Raw genomic sequence first — 19,383 nt, 5'->3', positions numbered from 1 at the left:
AACCTTAAGGATTAGTATTATTTCTACTTCACAAATGAGGAAACTGAAATGCAGAAAGCACCAATATCCTTCCCAGGAGTCCACAGCTAGTAACTGGCAGGTGAAACAGAAGCCCAGGACAGGCCCTGGGGCTAAGCTTGCCCCACCTGCAGGTAGCTCCTCAAGAAATAAAGGCCAGGAGGACGCTCCTACTCTGGAAGAGTTCTCTAACCTACCAGATGACTTTCTGGGGATATGAAATTCACTGAAAAAAAAATACGTTTCTGCAATGCTAACAAATTACTGTGAGAATTTGATGCAGCAAAGTCTGAAGCATCAAAGATGTGCCACAAGACTTCAGTGCCCAACCTGCATTTTTATTTTTCGATCTCACTGGTGATATGTGAAGGTCAAATGACATCACAGAACACTGTACAAAGAAAGTTTCAAACAGGTAAGAAGAATGGGAGCTGTGACTTGTCTTCTAGCTTGTGGCTGCACTGGTGCCCTGCGCCTGAAGAATACATGGCAACAGAGGACGCTCACATTTCACAGACCCCACATCCTATGGTTCACCTTACCAGTGCTGATGTCTGATGAGCAGCTTTTGTCTAATAACCAAGTTAATACATAACAAACGTTTTTCACTGAATTTTTTTTAATCTTTTGGTATTATAAACTGGGGTGCAATTTTAAAGTGACTGGCCCACAAAATAATGGATTGGTAGTCAAAAACAAGTTCATTGTTAAGAAGGAAATTTAATGGTAATCATGCCAAAAATCAAAAGAATCAAATCAAACAGATAAGAGAAATATAAAATAAGCAAAAATTTATTTCAACCATTACACTCAACACTGGCAATCTAAACATATTTTAAATACCATTTAAAAAAAAATTTTTTTTACAGTCTTTGGCTGGGGCTGGGTTTGAACCCGCCACCTCCGGTATATGGGGCCAGCGCCCTACTCCTTTGAGCCACAGGCACCACCCATCATTTAAAATGTTTTAATTGTTTTGGGTTTTAGAGTTTTGCCAGTATTTATTTTGTAAATTTGGTTTACTTTTATAAGAATTTTGCATCTAGTTTATTTTGTACACAAATAAGACTAGTAATAAGAATTATATACTCGGCTCAGTGCCCACAGCACAGTAGTTACAATGCCAGCCACATACAGCAAAGCTGGCGGGTTCAAGCCCGGCCTGTCCCTGCTAAAACAATGATAACTGCAACAAAAAAATAAATAGCCGGGCATTGTGGCAGGAACCTGTACTTTCAGCCACTTGTGAGACTGAAGCAAGAAAATCATTTAAGCCCAAGAGTTGGAGGTTGCTATGAGCTGTGACACCACAGCACTGTACCGAGGGCGACATAGTGAGACTTTCAAAAAAAAAAAAAAAAGAATTATATACTCTACATTAAGATTTTATAAGAATTTATCCTTTTGAAAATGTCACACATTATTGAAATTTGGGTTTTTAATAAAATACAGGACATTATAATCTCAGTTAAGACATTAAGTTCACTAAAATGGCATCACAGCTAAGCAAACATATACCTATTTCTCTGGTCACTTTAGAAATCTGGGCTGAGAATGCAGTTGGAATTATAGGACAAGAATTGTAGTTTCAAATACAAGATTCAAATTCTCCAAAATCAAAAAAGTTAGAAGAATCTTATAAATGCTACCCAACTGCATAGCAACCAAGATCACTACCCTAAGAAAACGCTATAAATGCAATACAGCCAATCTTTATCCTCTATTTTATAGGCCCCAAATGGAATGTCTTAGAAGTCAATGCATTTGCAGAATTGTGCGCATTTTCTCCTGCATACTTGTCCAGTATTATTGCTAAAATTATTCTACTTGTCTGCAAACCTGAGGCCAGTGATAAAAATTGAATAATTAAGTTAATCTATGGGGTAGGAAAAAAGGATGAGACTATCAACATTTACCTAAAAATACATATATTTTTTTTTTTAATTTTTTTTTTTTTTTTTTGTAGAGACAGAGTCTCACTGTACCGCCCTTGGGTAGAGTGCCGTGGCGTCACACCGCTCACAGCAACCTCTAACTCTCGGGCTTACGCAATTCTCTTGCCTCAGCCTCCCGAGCAGCTGGGACTACAGGCACCTGCCACTACGCCCGGCTATTTTTTTGTTGCAGTTTGGCCAGGGCTGGGTTTGAACCCGCCACCCTCAGCATATGGGGCCGGCGCCCTACTCACTGAGCCACAGGCGCCGCCCTATATTTTTTAATTTTAAGACCAGCATCTCCTTCCTGATACATTACTACTGTCACTGCTGAAAACTAAAAGGCAAAGCCCAGCTGAAGAGAGGGATGATAGCCCACCACCTGGCATGTTCTGATTCCATATCTCCTTTGGCTCCAGTTTTTTGGATCTCCTTCCACTAAGTCTCAACATTTAATGATCAGTTGAGGACAACTTCTCTACTGTACTTATAGCTAGCCAGAAACCAAACAGGGGAGCAGTGGGTGGGGCTGACTGTGTGCATGCTGGTCTATCTCAGTCAAACACTGCACGCCATGATCTCACTTCAACTCTATTTCTCTTTCTGAAACACCCTAGGGACAGCACTTACTGAGGGTCTGTAATGCCACCAATCCCGGCTAAGTGTTTTTCTGCTCTGGCCACAAGTAAGCCCAAAAGAAAACCAGAAAATCTGAAAGAACAGACATACAATCCCGTTCAGTATTTAAGTATATACACAAAAATTCTAGAAAGCACTGGGATTTCCCATAGAGGACAACATTTTTACTTTAGGGGAAAATTATTAACAGAAAAGTTAGCAGTGTTCCAACAACAGTTACCACTTGCTTTTAAGAACATGTCAGTAAGACTGGGTATGAAGTACATCGCTCATAAAATAAATTTTACTTTCCTGGTATTCAACTGAAGTATGTTTATATTGAGTTTGTGGAAATGCAGAAGGAGAAGGGAGGAAAGTAGCAAAATTAAAAACTGGAGCAAGAGGGCTAGGGATGGTGGCTCACACATATAATCCCAGCACTCTGGGAGACCAAGGCTGGTGTATTGCTTGAGCTCAGTGTAAGGAAAATTGTGCCCTGACTTTGATAACAGGCTCGCTTTCTGCTTGAGAGACCTAAAGAGTCACAAGAATGGCGTGTGAGTTGTGTACGTGCAGGAGGGCAAAAAAATGATGATTCTCTCTAAGAGAGAATATTTATTGTCAGGTGTGGCAATACTAGGCCTGGTAATGGTTATGGTAAAGCTTCTCTAGATTCCAAAGGCCTCTTGACTCTGGAGGCTAAGGCCATGCTCAAGGTCTGTGGTTTTGCAAAAGCAAAGGTGGAGTCATTCCACCTGAACTTCTCCAAGTCCTCCTTATCAGTGCTGATGTCTGATGAGCAGCTTTTGTCCCTACTTCTTCCTGTTTTATGATAACAAATACCCAAGGTTTGCTCAAGAGGACTCCTCCCTAAGCTCCTCAGTCCCCCAGCACAGACTCTGTGTCAAGCCTTTTATTCCTCATGCCAACACTCTTCACTCAGGAATTCGAGACCAACCTGAGCAACAGTGAGACCTCGTCTCTACTAAAAATAGAAAAATAGCCAGGCATTGTGGCAGGCGCCTGTGGTCTCAGCTGCTAGGGAGGCTGAGGCAGGAGGATCGGTTGAGCCCAAGAGTTTGAGGTTGCTCTAAGCTATGATGACGCCATGGCACTCTACCCAGGGTGACAGAGTGAGACTCTTTCTCAAAAAAAAAAAAAAAAAAGTATAGTATCAAAGAAATCCATGTTAAAGGTGTTAAGATGGAAAACATGATCTCAAAATGAACAATTTAATTACTCAAAAGCGGAGTTAACCTGAAGACCTAAAAATATTGTTATTTTTAATTCATTTAATTATAACCTAAATAATAACATGCAAATTAATACATAATACTTACTATAGTTAAAACTACATTACAGATTTGCTTTATACTTGGCAATTAGAGATCTGAAGAAGTATTAATTCTTGTTCAGTTTTTTCTTCTGGTTAAAAAAAAAGAAACTTACAGACAAGCCTCATCAATCATTACGAGGGCCTGGTTCTGATATTATGTGAGTTCTGTCAACCTTCATCAAACTGCTTGCCGGATTGCAGATAAGTAATGACTTGCTTAGGCGAAGCAAGGCCAGAGCTTTCCTTCTGTAGTATATACATCTCCAGAGTGAAAATAAACAGCCTCACACCTCTCCCTGGGAGCTGCTATCACATCTTGGCCTTCTCTCCAAAAAAGGAGGGGCAAACCACAGCTTAAGAACATGTATTTTTCTCTCCTTCTCAAGATGATCCCTAAAAATCATTTTTAAACTATTCCATTAAACATTTAGTAAGTGTTATAATCTACACTAAAGTTACACAAACTAGTTATTAAAATGCTTTAGCATTAACACTTGTTTTAGCCTACATTATGCAGTGGCATAAAACAAAACAGAAATAGCTAACAATTCACAAAAGCAATGGTACAAGAATCACTTAAAACTGCAAAGCTTTATCTCATATTCCAACATATTAATTAATTTCCAAACAAAATTAGGTTTTTCATTCTAAGAAATACCATCTGCCATGTTTTGTTTTAGATACAGGAGCATCTTGGAACAACTATGAAAATAAAAGAAAGAGCCTATCAATTTAGATTTTATATTCATTCCACAGCCAAAGACACAAATGTAAAATGAGCTTCATTTCTAAAATGTCCTCTATGCTTACTTCCTTATATATAATTGGAAATGACTAAAGCTTCAAAATTAGCTGGGATATACTATAAAGGAATTTCTAGGTATCCAAGTATCCTATCTTCTGTAAAAGGAAGAGGTAAAAAAATAAGGATTCTAGTGGCTAGGGAGAAGACAAAATGACTTCCTTAGAGGAAAAAGTTCAAAAAAATAAGACACCGGGCAGTCAATTTTATCTGAAACAAAATTTACTTCAATGCTTTCCATTAGGTGGGAATAGACTCTAGAACACAGAGTTTGTGGTTCAGAAATGTCAGAGACAGAACAAAACAAAACCCTAGAATTTAACTATTTCAATCTATTCCTAGGCACACACAACTGTGTAATTATAACCTAAAATAAACCTAAAACAAAAGACTAAGCTGTCAAACAACACCCTTTTCCAACAAAGAGATTTTAAAGAACACCTAACTTTGTTGTTTTTTGTTTGTTTGTTTGTTTTTGAGACAGAGTCTCACTATGTTGCCCTGGGTAAAGTGCCCTGGCATCACAGCTCACAGCAACCTCAAACTCTTAGGCTCAAGTGATTCTCTTGCCTCAGCCTCCCCAGTAGCTAGGACTACAGGCGCCCGCCACAATGCCTGGCTCTTTTTTTGTTGCAGTTGTCATTGCTGTTTTAGCTGGCCTGGGCTGGGTTTGAATCCACTAGCCTCAGTTATGTGGCCAGCACCATAACCACTGAGCTATGGGCGCCAAGCCAGGACACCTAAATTTGAACATGATTATAACTTTTATGTCTGATACCAATGTTCAATTATGTATTGCCTTCATGATTTTCATTCTCACAAGAATATTACAATCTCCTACTTCTTGTCAATAGTTAAAAAAAAAAAAAAAGGAAAAAAACCTGCAAAATACTCTGCAAAGCACAAAGGCCTCCATAAAAGTTATTTAGGAAATGAGGCCTTGATCACTATAAGAATCACAAGGAAGAATGAAATTATTATATATATATGAAATAAAAAGAACCACAAAATCAGAATTGTAAGTGCTGAAACAGCTGCCCCTCCCCACAGGAGCACGGGGGACAGGGTGCTGTAGCTCCACCCAGGCCTCACCCAGACTCCGTTAGGAGTGTCCTTTCCAGTCCCCTGGAGGCTGCAGGGCACCCAACAGACCAGGGCCTTGCTCTCTGAAAGCCATACTTGGCTCCTCTGGCACTATATTATTTATTGTTAAATTGCCCAGGTTCACATGCAGTGTACTCCAGGTGAATCAGAAGCAAAGAGGCTAGTACCCTGTTTCCCCAAAAATAAGACATCCCCTGAACATAAGACCTAGCACATCTTTGGGAGCACACCTTAAACTTATTTTCGGGGAAACGGGGTATTGCTCCATGAAAGAACTCTTAACAAGCAAACAGGGACTTTGTCTGTCTACTAAACTTAAAAGAACTTTTCTCCAGGAAACTTACATTTCAAAACAAAGAAAAAAGAATTCTTTTTTTTTTTTTTTTGTAGAGACAGAGTCTCACTTTATTGCCTTGCACAAATGGAAAATACAAAACTCAATTTCTCATTCTTGAGTGGAAGGCCTGTCGCATGTGAGATGTGGTGCCTGTTAATTTGATCCCAGGGCCTGCTGACAACAACAATCACAGCTAATTAAGTGTCCTGTGTACATACACGGCTAGCTACAGAAAACATGAATCTTACCACCTTTAAAGTTTCTGCTGTACGGAGCTATTCGCTTCCTTATCTTTTCCCTAATAATCTACCTATCTGGGAGAGAAACACCACAATAACAAGTAAAACACTGACAGTGCTTCTTTAAAATGATTTTTGGTATTATTCTTTTTTTGGGGGGGGGGAGGGACATGTATTAGCCTGGATCTACCAAGGTTCTTATTTAGAAACCACTTGGCAGTTAGCTACAGAACCTTATTAACTTTAACAAGATAAGGTCAGTCAGATCCCTGAGCTAAAATTGATCTGAAGCCACAAAGCACTGCTACCAAATCTCTGCAGAAGCTATATTACATAATTAAACCCCCCACCATGGCTGCCCTCAGAGTAACAAATGTGAAATTATTGTTAAGACCTAACCACTATGACAAGAGCTCTTTTAAAATACACCCTCAAACACAAAAGAAATAACAAGTAATGACAATTGTGTCCGCTAGCCTAATAGGAGACCACAGTTAACAACTAGTGTTATGACTCAAAATTGGCTTTCGTTAGCCACAAGACGTGAGTTTAAAAAAAAACAACACTTTTGCTCTAAAATGTATGAGGAAAATTATACAAAGCACCTACATAGGTCTACAGTCAAAACATGACTAGTGCAATTTCTTTGAAGAGAGAAATCCAACTAAAATACAAAATAATTTAAAACATGGTGACTAAAGTGAATTCAGGGTAAAAGTTAAATTGGTTTATTTTTGTTGTAACCTCAAAGAAGAATTCATACTACGAAAATTTCTAGTAATTTTCAATAAATAGAAATCAAAGTGCTAATTTAGAAAACAATTCTAATCAGATTGTAACAGGACTTGAAATTATGCCAAGTAGTGGTATATACAGCCAACACTCCATGTCCATGGCTGCACATCTGCAGATTCAACCAACTGCAAATCAAAAATATTCTGGGAGGAAAAAATAAAAAAATACAAATTTAAAAATACAGTATAATGACTATTTGCATAGCACTTACATTGTGTTAGACATTACAAGTAATCTAGAGGTGATTTCAAGTGTACAGGAGGACGTGCACAGGCTGTACGCAAACACTGTCACATTTCATACAAGGGACTTGAGCATCCAGGGATTTTGCTATTTGCCCAGTGGTGAGGGCAGTGCAAGGGGTGCCCTAGACCCAACCCCCCATGGGTACCAAAGGACAACTGAATGTTGAATTAGATTCAAAATATACTTTGATCGGGCGGCACCTATGGCTCAAAGGAGTAGGGTGCTGGCCCCATATGCCGGAGGTGGTGGGTTCAAACCCAACCCTGGCCAAAAACTGCAAAAAAAAAAAAATATATATATACTTTGATATACTTTGATCAACCAGAAGCACCTCAGCAGAACTTCTCTATAATTCTAATTACTATTGAAGAAAATTTGCCATTTCATTATGGATGAATATACAAAATTTAATGAAAGAAACAATAAAATAACTAAAATAACTCACCAACTTGATCATTGGTGATCAAGTAAAATGCACCAACAAGATAAATCACAGGTACAACAGAGTAGTAAAATTCCAAAGTGGTCCTACTCAGGAGTTTAATAATCTATTAAGAACTATAAAAATATCTCCTTAAAATTTAGCAGTCCCAAGGTTTACTGATCATGTGACGTGGACACCAAACTGAAATCCCAGTATGTGTGTTGTCATTAAATCATGGTATCATCTAAAAATCTGATTTTACAACACAAGCATCCAGCCTGAGATGGAAAGGAGAAAATGCAACATCAAATCAAACTGCTTTTACTGGTAATCTGATATTATTTCACTGAGGTTTTTATACAGAGCACCTCTCCTATAAAACAGTACTATCACATAAATACCTTCAGACATCCATCCTCCATGACCATCTTATAAGCCAATAATCAAATGTTTTCAATATACTGTGAGCTTTGGAACATCAAGCCAAATTATTAGGTTTAACCCTACTTCATAAACAAGGCTTCCTCTTATCTTCTAACACTCTCATCATCACCAACGTTAAGAGAAAACATTTGAATTACTAAAATAGAGGTGAGTGGTAAACAGTATGTCCAGTCCAGTATGTTCACTCCCCAATTCTTATTATCTGTTATTTAATGTTATTTTCTTGTATACACATCCTGAGGCCAAATCGTGAAAGGAAGCCGAATTAAGTGGGCAAGAAAAATGTCTTATTCCCAAGCTTGTGATGTTTTTCTTTTTATTGGAATAAAAGAGACTGACAAATTCTGATGTCACTACAGTAATTTCAGGACCTGATAGAAGTAGTATTTTATCCCTCTTGCCAATTTTATTTCCAACCAGGCAGTGTATACAATTATTCACTGAACATATATCAAATTATAGTAAAATAAAAAATACTAATTACTTTTATTCTGACACCATAAAAAGCTAGAAATTTCCCTGGCAAGAAAGGGAAGCCAGAATGAATTTTTTAGTCCCTAGATACCCAGAAGAATCCCTGAACTCAAAACACAGACAAATGTGACTTCAGCTCTCTAAGCACTGAATGGCATAGCACAGAATAAATTTATACATTTTAAATATATAAAACTGTTCAAATATTCAAAATATTTGGCAAATACTCTAGTGATAATATCAGAATGGATGTCTTAGCATCTCCAACATTTCACTATTTGTTTCTTCATCTAAAACTTTCTTTCACCAAATCTGAAGCTGTGGTATTGCCCCCTAAACTAGACATAGAGAATCACTGATTTCGTTGGATTTTTAAGAGCAAAATTGTGTGTTGAAAGCATTCATGGTTCTAAGAAGATAGTTTATTATGATGATAATTATTATTATATAAGCACCTTCCTACTTAAGCTTCTTCACCCTGCTCATCACATCATTTGGAAACTTGTCAGAAGGGAGAATTTTAGGCTCTACAGAGACTTACTGAATCAGAATATGCACTTTAATATCCTCCCACCAAGAAATTTAAATGCACATCAATGCCATTCAGGACATCTGAGTGGTTAGGACTTACTGGGCAGAGTGCAAAGAAAGCAGTGGATAGGCTGACCACATATGTATAGGGGAAAATCACATTGTCCTTAAAGAATAAGATAGACATATATGCAATTATGACACCATAGTAAACACCCTGTACATCCTATTAAAGACCTGAGCTTTAGGGCCTGGCGTGCTGACTCGTGTCTGTCATCCTAGCACTCTGGGAGGCCAAGGCAGGTGGACTGCTTGAGCTCAGGAATTTGAGACCAGCCTGAGCAAGAGCGAGACCGTATCTCTAAAAATAGCCAGGCATTATGGCAGGCGCCTTTAGTCCCAGCTACCTGGGAGGCTGATGCAATAGGATCACTTGAGCCCAAGAGTTTGAGGTTGCTGTGAGCTATGAGGCCAGGGTACTCTACCTGGGCAAGAAAGTAAGCCTATGTCTCAAAAAAATAAATAAAAATAAATTTAAAAAATAAAGACCTGAGCTTTCAGGAGTCGGAGATTCAAGGACTTTGAAGGATTTTAAGGAGAGCAGTCATGTAATTGGATTTACGTTTTAGGAAAATCATTACACTGGCAAAATACAGAAAAATGGATGATTTAATTTTTTTTTTAATTTTTTTTTATTTTTAATTTCAGTGTGCTTGTTCATGTTTGTTTGAAGTACTCCTTTTCTGGTGATTTTCTTCCTTCTCCTGCGGTGCTGGCTGTTTTTTTTTTTTGATGTTGTTGGTAGAGACGGGGTCTTACTCTGGCTGACTGCTGCTCATATGGGTTTTGAACCTCTGAGCTCAGGCAATCCACCCGCCTCGGCCTCCCACAGCGCTGGGACTACAGGCGTGAGCCACCACGCCCGGCCAAAATGGATGATTTAAAAGGGGGAAACCAACACTGGAGGCAGGGGGATGACTTAGTGGCAGTTTAAGCTGGACTTATTAAAGGCATGTTTCCTTCTCATCTTCTGAATCTCCTTTTTGTCCATCTTCCAAGGTTTGAAAAGGAGGATGGAGGGGTAAGAAATGGTAACAGAGAAGAGATAAAGGAAATCTGCTTATAAGTTATAGGGAGGACAAAGATGGTGCTCATGTGCATATATAAATATAAAAGGGTAAAAACTCAATGTACTTCTCTGCTTTGTAAAATAGAGAGAATACTATTTTGGCAATTCAAGACACTATAGTCCCCTCACAATCATAAAAATAAATTAAAAAATTTTTATTTAAAATAATTTAAATTAAAAAATGTAAGTATTAATATAAAGTACTACTACAAGTTGTATATACACTTAAATATCTATGGGTACCAGAAAATATCCTAAATATGGTTTTGCTGCTTGGGTAAGTCACTAATATTGCCCTTACTCTGCTTACGTGAGTTATTTCACTCTCTTGAAATTCAAGGGTAGAAAAATCCGGGTGAGAAAGACAAGAAAAGCATTTATTAATGTTTACAACTAATTTATTGTAGAAGTGAATGATAACTGGGCAAAGATGGATTCAAGTAAGTTCTCAGAAGTGTACCTATATGAAAAGGTGTCATATACTACACCTGTGAGGTTTTATCATTCCTGATACTGATACACTTAGAAGATGGGAGAAGTCCCTATTTTAAGTAATCAAGAAAGCGTATTTCACATTTACTTGTTAGTGATAAACTTAGAATTACATTTGAAGTGAAAAAGTGCCAACAAGTGAAGATGGTCACCAACTTTAACCTGGGGTTGATCTGGAAAAAATGCATTTATCCAATGGCTGTTTGGAACTTCAACATATTTTTCCGTCCAAAATCATTTATACAGTGGGTATGTAGACCAGACACACTATAAAGCATATTTCATGGAACCCTGGTACTACACAGGCCCTTAGAGATCTTTTGGTCCAATCTCTCACCCAGGGAAGAGATTCCTTCCGTGCCGTCCTTTGCAAATGCCACTGAAACTCATCCAGCAATAAGAAGCTCACGTCACTTCAAAACAGCATTTTCTCCCACGAGGCAGCTCTATTTGTCAGATAGTTCTTTCTTCTGAGACATAATCTGCATCTGGGTGCCCCTCTAGAGCCAAAGATGAATCACACATCACTATTTCAACTCTCCCCACCCCAAAGAAAGCCCAGCCACTGGTGGTCTGCTTCAAGAAGCAAAGGGGACAATCTGCCCCTCTGGAGTCCAGGAGAACCTAGTCCTACTATATGTGAAGAATGACCTTGTGTCAAAGAGCTATGAATAGTAAAATTTAATAAAATTATAAATGCTGAAAAACACAATGCCTCCTGACAGAAAGGCAGCCAGCGTGTTCAAAGAGCACGACCAGAAAATCTTCAATGCTTCCTAAAACAGGAGATACAAGCTGTTAACATTAGCCAGTGTCCCCTCCAAAATATAAAACAAAGTAAAACAAAAAAACTTCCAGTTCATATGCTGAATCATCTTGTCTCACTGTTTGTGAAGTTAAGTGCTATGCAGCGTATCAGGGAACCCTAACAATACAGATGAGACTTGGAATGTGCAGGCGTAGCCTGGCTGAAACTACTGGTAAGGTCAGCAGCCAAAACACTTCCTGGTGTGTTTGGTCCCATTCTTCAAAAATCTTCCTGCAGTGTAACTGCCTAGCTATATTTCATTCCCTTTTTGGTGGACTTTATTTAAAAAAAAAAAAATTACACTGTTTCACTTTGAACTCACCATGAATATTACACTAATGCTGGGCTGATGGTTATTTCTGCACAATTCTAAATACTGACTATGGCATTTAACCTTAAGCATGAAGGATATAAACTACCTTCGATGGTTCTTTTTCCCCGTTTTAAGGTCCTTCCTTCTCTCCTAACGAATACAATTACCAAAAGATTTGGTTTATGTAACTGTGACTAAAGGCAATTATATTACCTTCAACCCATTTTTATGTAGAAAAATGAGGTTTATTATTTTCTTTTTTCTCCCAATGACCATGTATTCAATGTACCGATAAAATGAACTAAGAGACTCTACAACCATGAATTAGTACTCTATGGCAGAGGAAATATTCCATATCTTGATCTGAGTGGTGGTTACCACAGTTAAGTACCTGTATGTGTAACAGCCAGATATTCTCTGTACATTAGCTATACACTCCCAAATATTACATTGTTACACCTCAACTGGAAAACAATGTAAAACATTATTTCTAAATGCCTCTTAAGTTTTAATTATAAATTTAAGAAGACTAGCAATTGAAAACTACAGCAGTAACACATGCCCACACTATTACTAACTTCCAGGAATTCCTCATTATGGAGTACTTCAAAGAAATCACTTTGGGATTAAAGTAACATACTAACATGTACAAGAGGAGTTAAAAAAATTAACAGCAACTGACATTTATAGAGGTTTTACTATATGCCAAGCACTTCACTCTCATTGTATCATCTAATCCCCACAATGGTGGTAAGAGATACTACTGTGTTTAATCCCCATATTACAGATAAAAAATCCAAGGCTTAGGTCAAGATCATTGCCCAAGCTCATATAAATAACAAGAGGTGAGTTGGCCTATAAAAAGAATAGCTGAAAAGCAAGCTCTATGTCAACTTCTCCATTTTCTGTTTGCATTAGGGCAATCTGAAAATAAAATCAACCACAGGGGGAGGAAAAAAAAAAAAAATCAACCACAGTGTGCCAAGCAACAAAACATAAGCAGAAAATGTAACCTAAATTTAATTACATAGTCTATTTTTTCTCAATTAAGATTAAAAGGCACATCACTGGCTCTCAAGAACTGAAGTCCCTTCTCACATTCCAACTGATATGTGGCAAAACAAAATGGGCTTTGAAGTAGTTTTTTACTATCTCTGGGCATCAAAATACATCACGCAGCAAAGCAGGTAAATGGCTATAAACCAGGATGCTAACTAGTAGGATGCCACTATAAACCATGGTGGCTATAAACCACCATGCCCAGGATTATGGTGGAAAAAAATTAAACAAATTCACAAAAAGGCTTCCTCATTCTAAACACCATTGTAAGGAGAGTGGCAGAGGACTACCTGGGTACAGGATGGGAAGAGCTGCGCTCTACACAAAACGTGACTTTAATCAAGGACAATACACATCAAGAAACCCAACTAGCACACAACTGTACTCTGCACTCGGGGAGAACGATGAGCACTGGAATTTACATTCTCTGAAGATGAAAACCAATTAACCACACCATCCAAAATTCAGAACTGGTCTTCTTTGAAAATCATACAAGAAAAAAAACTGGGCTAGTATTCTGAAAAAAAAACGTTTATACCCAAAAATTATCTGGGGCAGGGACAGGGAAAGGAAGATACACAAATGTTTCTCAAAAATTCTACTTCAAAGATTTTACAGAATGTTTTTGGCACACGTATTTTCATTTACTTGATAATAAATTTCAAGTAGATTTGAAATTTAGATTGTCTAAATTTCAGAAATGCTAGATTGTGTGCTAATCAATCTCTCAAAAATGCTAGAAATCAGAATTCTTAAAAAGACAACAGAAAAGAAATAATTCCCCTAAATGAATTTAAATTCATTAATAATAATGATGTAACAAAAGCATAGTAAAAATCATATCAAAAGAGTAAAATCTGCCTATTCAAACAAGCATTTCATCTCTGCAGAACAATTTGCTTCACATAAAAGTCTAATTTTGCTCTCAGTTAAAAAAAATTAAAATACATCAGCTCCTATGGAAAGCTAAACTGTAAGACAATTTTACATATTTATCAAAAGATCACTGAAAGAAAACTCACCAAGTCTGCAACATGTATATACTTGTGCTTCAGAAGGAAAGCAGAGAAATGACTTTCTGGACTCACACCGGAGTTCACTGCAGAGTTAGAACACAGCACAGTCCTGCATGTAATAAAGTCTGGACTAGGAATGTGCCTTTGGGTTGGGCTTTTCTGCTACAAGATAAGCTGGTAAGTCATGTCATGATTTTAGATCTGCTAACATATGGAGTCCTCCAATGTAGCCTTCTCTCTGCCCCTAGTCCCCCCAACCCCACCCTGCTCCACTCGCTCTGTGCGTGTGCACTTGCGCGCGCGCGCGCGCACACACACACACACACACACACACACACACACACACACAAAAAAGGCACTGCAGGGCAGAAATTCCTCAGGTGCTCGCTAATGGAATTCCCAGGGTCTTGGAGCCGCTTCGGGGATCAAGAGATCTCACAGCCCCTGCTGGGGTAAGGAGCAGCAAGTCTGTTCCATTTAATCAAATACAGAATGAATTTTCAGCTCTATTCACTAGCTTGTCTCCAGGGCTCTCAAAAGGCACCAGGCAGCTAGAATCGCACACATGTGGCTCTTTTAGGCAAGTATAATTAGTTTGATTTTAAAAAGCCACATTAATAATATCACCTCAGGACCATTATTCAGGGGACAGATGACAATGATACTGTATGTTTTAAGCCTGACAGTGGAGGAAAGAGCACAAACAATGAGGGAAAACTTGAAGGATTAAAAGAAAAAAAACCAACAAACCACGTTTTTCATTTAATTGTAATCCAATATTTTTGAAGTGACATTCAGTATATTCCACACACAATCCCTTAATTTTAACAGGAAAGAATCAAATAAAGCCCTCCGTCCCATGCTTTTGAAAGTGAATTAGTGCCAAATACACAACAAAAATTTATCACATGGAATGTTTACATACAAAATTAAAATTTAAACAAAAACCATAAAACATACTGATTGAGGTTAACAAAATTTATTGAATAAATTATCAATTGAAAAAACACTATTAAAGCAAGTCCTTCAAAGCAATATATTTAGCAAACAGATTCCACATTCTGCTTCTAATCTAATTAGTTTGTATTAAGTAGTAAGTTCATTTATCTAAAGAAAGACTACTGGGTAGGCAAGTCATCTACTAATGTGTTGTCTGATTCTGCACTTCTACCTAGTAACAATGCAGACCACAACGTGTTCGCTAGTATAATTATACAGTAAAAGGACAAATTTTTCAAGTTATTACTTTTTACTTCCGATCCCCTCCCTGATTTCACTAAGATGATGTTTAATTCCTGAAATCATTTCCCTAGCATTTTACTTAGAAACAATCACTAGTTTTATTGCCTAAACTCTACATATTCACAAAAGAAACATTTCTAGAGAACAAAAATTTCACTTCAACTTATACTTTGACAAAACCACAAATGAAATTGTCTGCAAATTCATGAAAGCATAAATGCAAAGTGGAAAAATATGAGCAAAGCATGAGAACTAGCCGACAAATTTCACCTAACCTCTTTAGAGCAGAGCCCTGTGACAGGAATTCCCACATGCAGCCTTCCACACATGTCCTGATGATCTGGGGAGGAAAGTGCTATTCTAAGAGAACTGAATTCCATTCCTACAAAGTCAAACTACCTGCAAAGAAGGCAAGAAATTAGACAGATTTAGAAGCCCACCTACACAAGCTAGATCAGTATGCTCTAAGTCCTAAAGGCTCTTTGTACTTGAAGGCTTGAGCGTCAGAGCTGTTTAAGTACTTTGCAAGAAAGAGGAGGTTGATGAGAACCACAGCAATCAATCAAAGCATCCCCAGTGAGCTGCTAGGAAAACAGCGAGGTACCTCCAGTAACTGATTTTCCTGGTTGACTAGTCAAACAAAGACAGATTTCCCAAACACTATATCCGAGTTTTTGCATGAAAAGTTAAACAATAACATTTGTGTGTTTTTTAATAGAAATATAAATGTTTCTGTTCTACACACTGCCAAACACACACCCAGGGCAAGTCTTTACAAAATGAAACAGGTTTTCTCCATCCTTCTCATATAACTTTAAGTATGAGGCAGTTTATGTCAACATGTGCATAACAGAAACTACAGTATTTGGTGCCTGTCTGGGTGCCTGAGAATGCTTTCTAGTTAAGCACTAAATTATAATTCCCAGAAATTTTCTGAGAAAATCTGAAAACCTTCCCAGAAGGTTTTCTTTCATCTTATCCTAAAAGTCGAACTTATCTCCACATTTTCAGCTAAATACAGAATACCAGAAGGAAAAAAATACATGAAATGTAATTGAATACTTGGAATTATACTAAGAATAAGCTCATTTTATTCCCCAAGCTCCTCCCCACCCTCTTTGGAGACTGACCCCTTTAAGTATGGCAAAGTTTTAGCTAGAAATGTGAAGCTTACAGTAGCATCGAGGCATGGAATCAGAATTAACTGATTTGCTCTCTTTCATCTTCACTGGGATAGGCCTGAGAATAAATCTGTTACCTTTCAGTCCAAACTCCTGCTTTGCAAGGTGTCTGATTTGAGACACAAAGGCTGACTCTCTGTTAATGAGATTCTCTAACTTCTAGGTCTCAACTGGAAAACAGCCTGCCCTTAAAAGCACCTGCCACCCTCTGTCGTCCTGGCCAGGAAGGACAGGCATTCCGTAGAGAGCTCTTTTGGAGATCCTCCCAGCTGATTTGGTGGGGTTAAGCAGGACAATAAAGGTATGGGAAAGAGAGTCTATCCTCCTCGGTGATTTATTACTGAAATTCCTAGATGCAGAGAGAAAGCAACAAAGGTCTGGAAGCTGCAGACTGAAATAAATAGCGAGCTGCAACGTATTTAGCAAATGACAATGCAAGCCACAGCAACCTTTACAGCGCAGAAGGAAAAATACACTCCCTGGGGCTGGGAAGTCACTGAGTCTGGGAAGGCAGAGAAAGATACATTGTGCAGATTTCGCCCGCTTCTCCCCAAAGATAAATCAACTGTCTCCTGCGGGCGCTCCGCGGGGACTGAGGTGCAGAGGCCGGGAGCTGGCTCCCCGGGAAAACGCACAGACGCCCGGCGCCCCACCTGCCCAGCGCCCCGCCGTCGGGGAGACCTCACCGCGTCACTGACACCGCTCCCGCCTCCTCGCACGAGGCGCTCCGAGTCCCAGAGCAGGCGAACGTCGCAGCTCCGGGTTGGGTATCCCTCAGCATCCAGCCCCAGACCCCGCCGCCCGCTCCCAAGCCGCAGCCGCCGCCCCCGCCGCGGGACCCCTCCACACCTCTCCGCGGGGCTGGCTAAGCCTCCAGACCTCCTGCACGGCAGCCGGCTCCGAAAGCCACCCCCAGGTCATCCCCCGCGCGCTGGCGGCGGCGGCGGCGGCGGCAGCGATCCGAACGGGCCCCTCCATGCGCGGGGCAGGGCGGCAGGAGCGCGCGGCGCCTCGCACGCCGGCGGGGGCGGGGGCGCGGGGGCGGGCGCGGGGTCTCCAGCCTCCCGGCTCCGAGCGGCGCGAGCCGGGCACGGGGGCTCAGGGGGAGGGGAGCTGGGGGCGGGGTCAGCCGAGCGCGTCCCCGCGGCCGCGCTCCTCCCTTTCTAGACGCGCGGGCGCGCAACCCGGCGGGCACAGAGCGGACCTGAGGCGTGAGGAGGAGGAGGCGGCGCCCGCGAGGGTGCGCGCGCAGCCTGCCAGGTCAGCGGCAGGGCCGGGCCGTACCAACCTGCGGACGGGGGACGCCTTTGCTGGACCTTCTTCGACACTGCATGCGCGACAGACGGCCACCCGGTAGCACGGGCGAGGCCGCCGTCCTGTGAAGGACGGGTGAGGACAAGCGGCCTCAGCGAGCCACAGAGACCCCATAGCGCGGCACTCACCTCCCTCTTACCTTCGCCTCCCCGGGAGAGGCGACATTTCTGGCCGGTCCGTGGACGGTCCGCACGTCCCCGCGCCCCGCCCAGGCCGCGCCCCTCGCGCCCAGCCTGGGCTCTCCGCGAGTCCCGCGCTTGTGCGAACTTTCGGCTCCCCAATCCGCACCCGCGCGCACGCTCCAGGAAGCCGCTAACAGCTCACCCTGGGGGAGGCGCAGGGTCGCCCCGGGGACTAGCGCGGCCTTTGGCCCCAGAGTCTTCCCAGCTTGTCAGTTGAACCTGCTCCAAGTTACCTGATCTCACTGAACTCAAACAGAAAAAAGAAAAAATAATTTCTATTTAAAAGATTGTTGTAAAGCATGAACATGATAACTTTGGGAAAAGCACCTGCCACTCAGTGGGCATTCGAGGACTGTAACAGCTACATAAATATCATTATCACTTCATTTTTTTAAAACCAACATCATCATTACTTACTGTTAGTTTAATTACAAAAGGAGCCCTAATGATACCTGAAGTTCATAAATACTTAGTACTGAACTTCAGGAGAAGTTCAAAGAAACACTTCGAAGGCGTGCTGGTGGTCAAGCGGACAGCTTTCTGCTTTAGCTAGATCCGGGGGTTCTGTGAAAGCCCCTGAAAGTAAGTGTAGGAGGGGGAAAAATGCACTCTTAACTTCTAGTTTTTTCACCATTGTTCCATTTTTTACTTATTCAGACCAAGAATCTATATGTCATTAACATGTAGTAAATAATTTTTCATGCAGGAAAAAAAGACCACCGGTAAACATAGAAGATATAACTGAAATGAGAGTTTTGTATGAATGGAATAGAAGTCTTGCTGGTTTCTCCTGGCTACAGAGAATTCCAGGTTCTTCTCTTGGGACCTGACTGAATATCCCCAGTCTCACAGTGCCATTTGAATGTCACGGTGCCTACTGTTACTCATAATCAGATTGAGAAATAATCACAGTATTTGTTGAGGCTAATTACTCTTCTTCTGCCTGGTTCTTGAAGTGGAGAAATCATTTCAGGTGAAACACAAATGAGTAATTCATTTGTTCAAGGCTGACTTTTAAAGTAGTAATATTAATTGAGCACCTACTCTACGCTGTTTCTAAGTACAGGAGTACACAGAGAAATAATGCATGGTCTGAAGCTTCAAAGAGCTCACAATTTGATTGTAATACAAACACATAAATGGATAAGTACCCTGAGACTTCTTCAGTGCAATGAATAGGGACCTGTGGGAGCCCAAGGACAGTGTTGCCTTCCCCATCTGGAGTTTGGGATTAGGGCTTGCCAACAAAGGCTTACTAAAAGACATAATCCATGAACTAAGTCTTAAAGGGTAGTAAAAGTTGGCCAGGTGAAAGTGAAAGCATGGAAAAAAGGCAAAGGGACAA

The 19,383-nt window shown here is 40.3% G+C and overlaps 1 protein-coding gene across 7 annotated transcripts in view; it reads right to left on the bottom strand.

The window, feature by feature from the left end:
- Window positions 1–18,034, bottom strand: part of CDON (cell adhesion associated, oncogene regulated) — a 109,706-nt gene extending 91,672 nt beyond the window's left edge. Inside the window, exons 1-2 of one of the 7 annotated variants that reach the window (XM_053595432.1) lie at window positions 17,392–17,673; window positions 14,126–14,202 (exon numbers count right to left, since the gene is read on the bottom strand). The gene's annotated coding sequence lies outside the window, so the exon portion shown is untranslated. Of the gene's footprint in view, window positions 1–11,260; window positions 11,424–14,125; window positions 14,203–17,391; window positions 17,675–17,984 lie in introns of those variants that run through there. The other 6 variants (XM_053595428.1, XM_053595430.1, XM_053595433.1 and 3 more) reach the window with 6 other exon arrangements.
- Window positions 18,035–19,383: the final 1,349 nt, after the last annotated feature.

Source organism: Nycticebus coucang, chromosome 6 (genome assembly GCF_027406575.1).
Source record: "Nycticebus coucang isolate mNycCou1 chromosome 6, mNycCou1.pri, whole genome shotgun sequence".
Classification (NCBI taxonomy): Eukaryota; Metazoa; Chordata; class Mammalia; order Primates; family Lorisidae; genus Nycticebus; species Nycticebus coucang.
The sequence above is the reverse complement of the archived record's forward strand: the minus strand, read 5'-3'. Positions and strand labels throughout refer to the sequence as shown.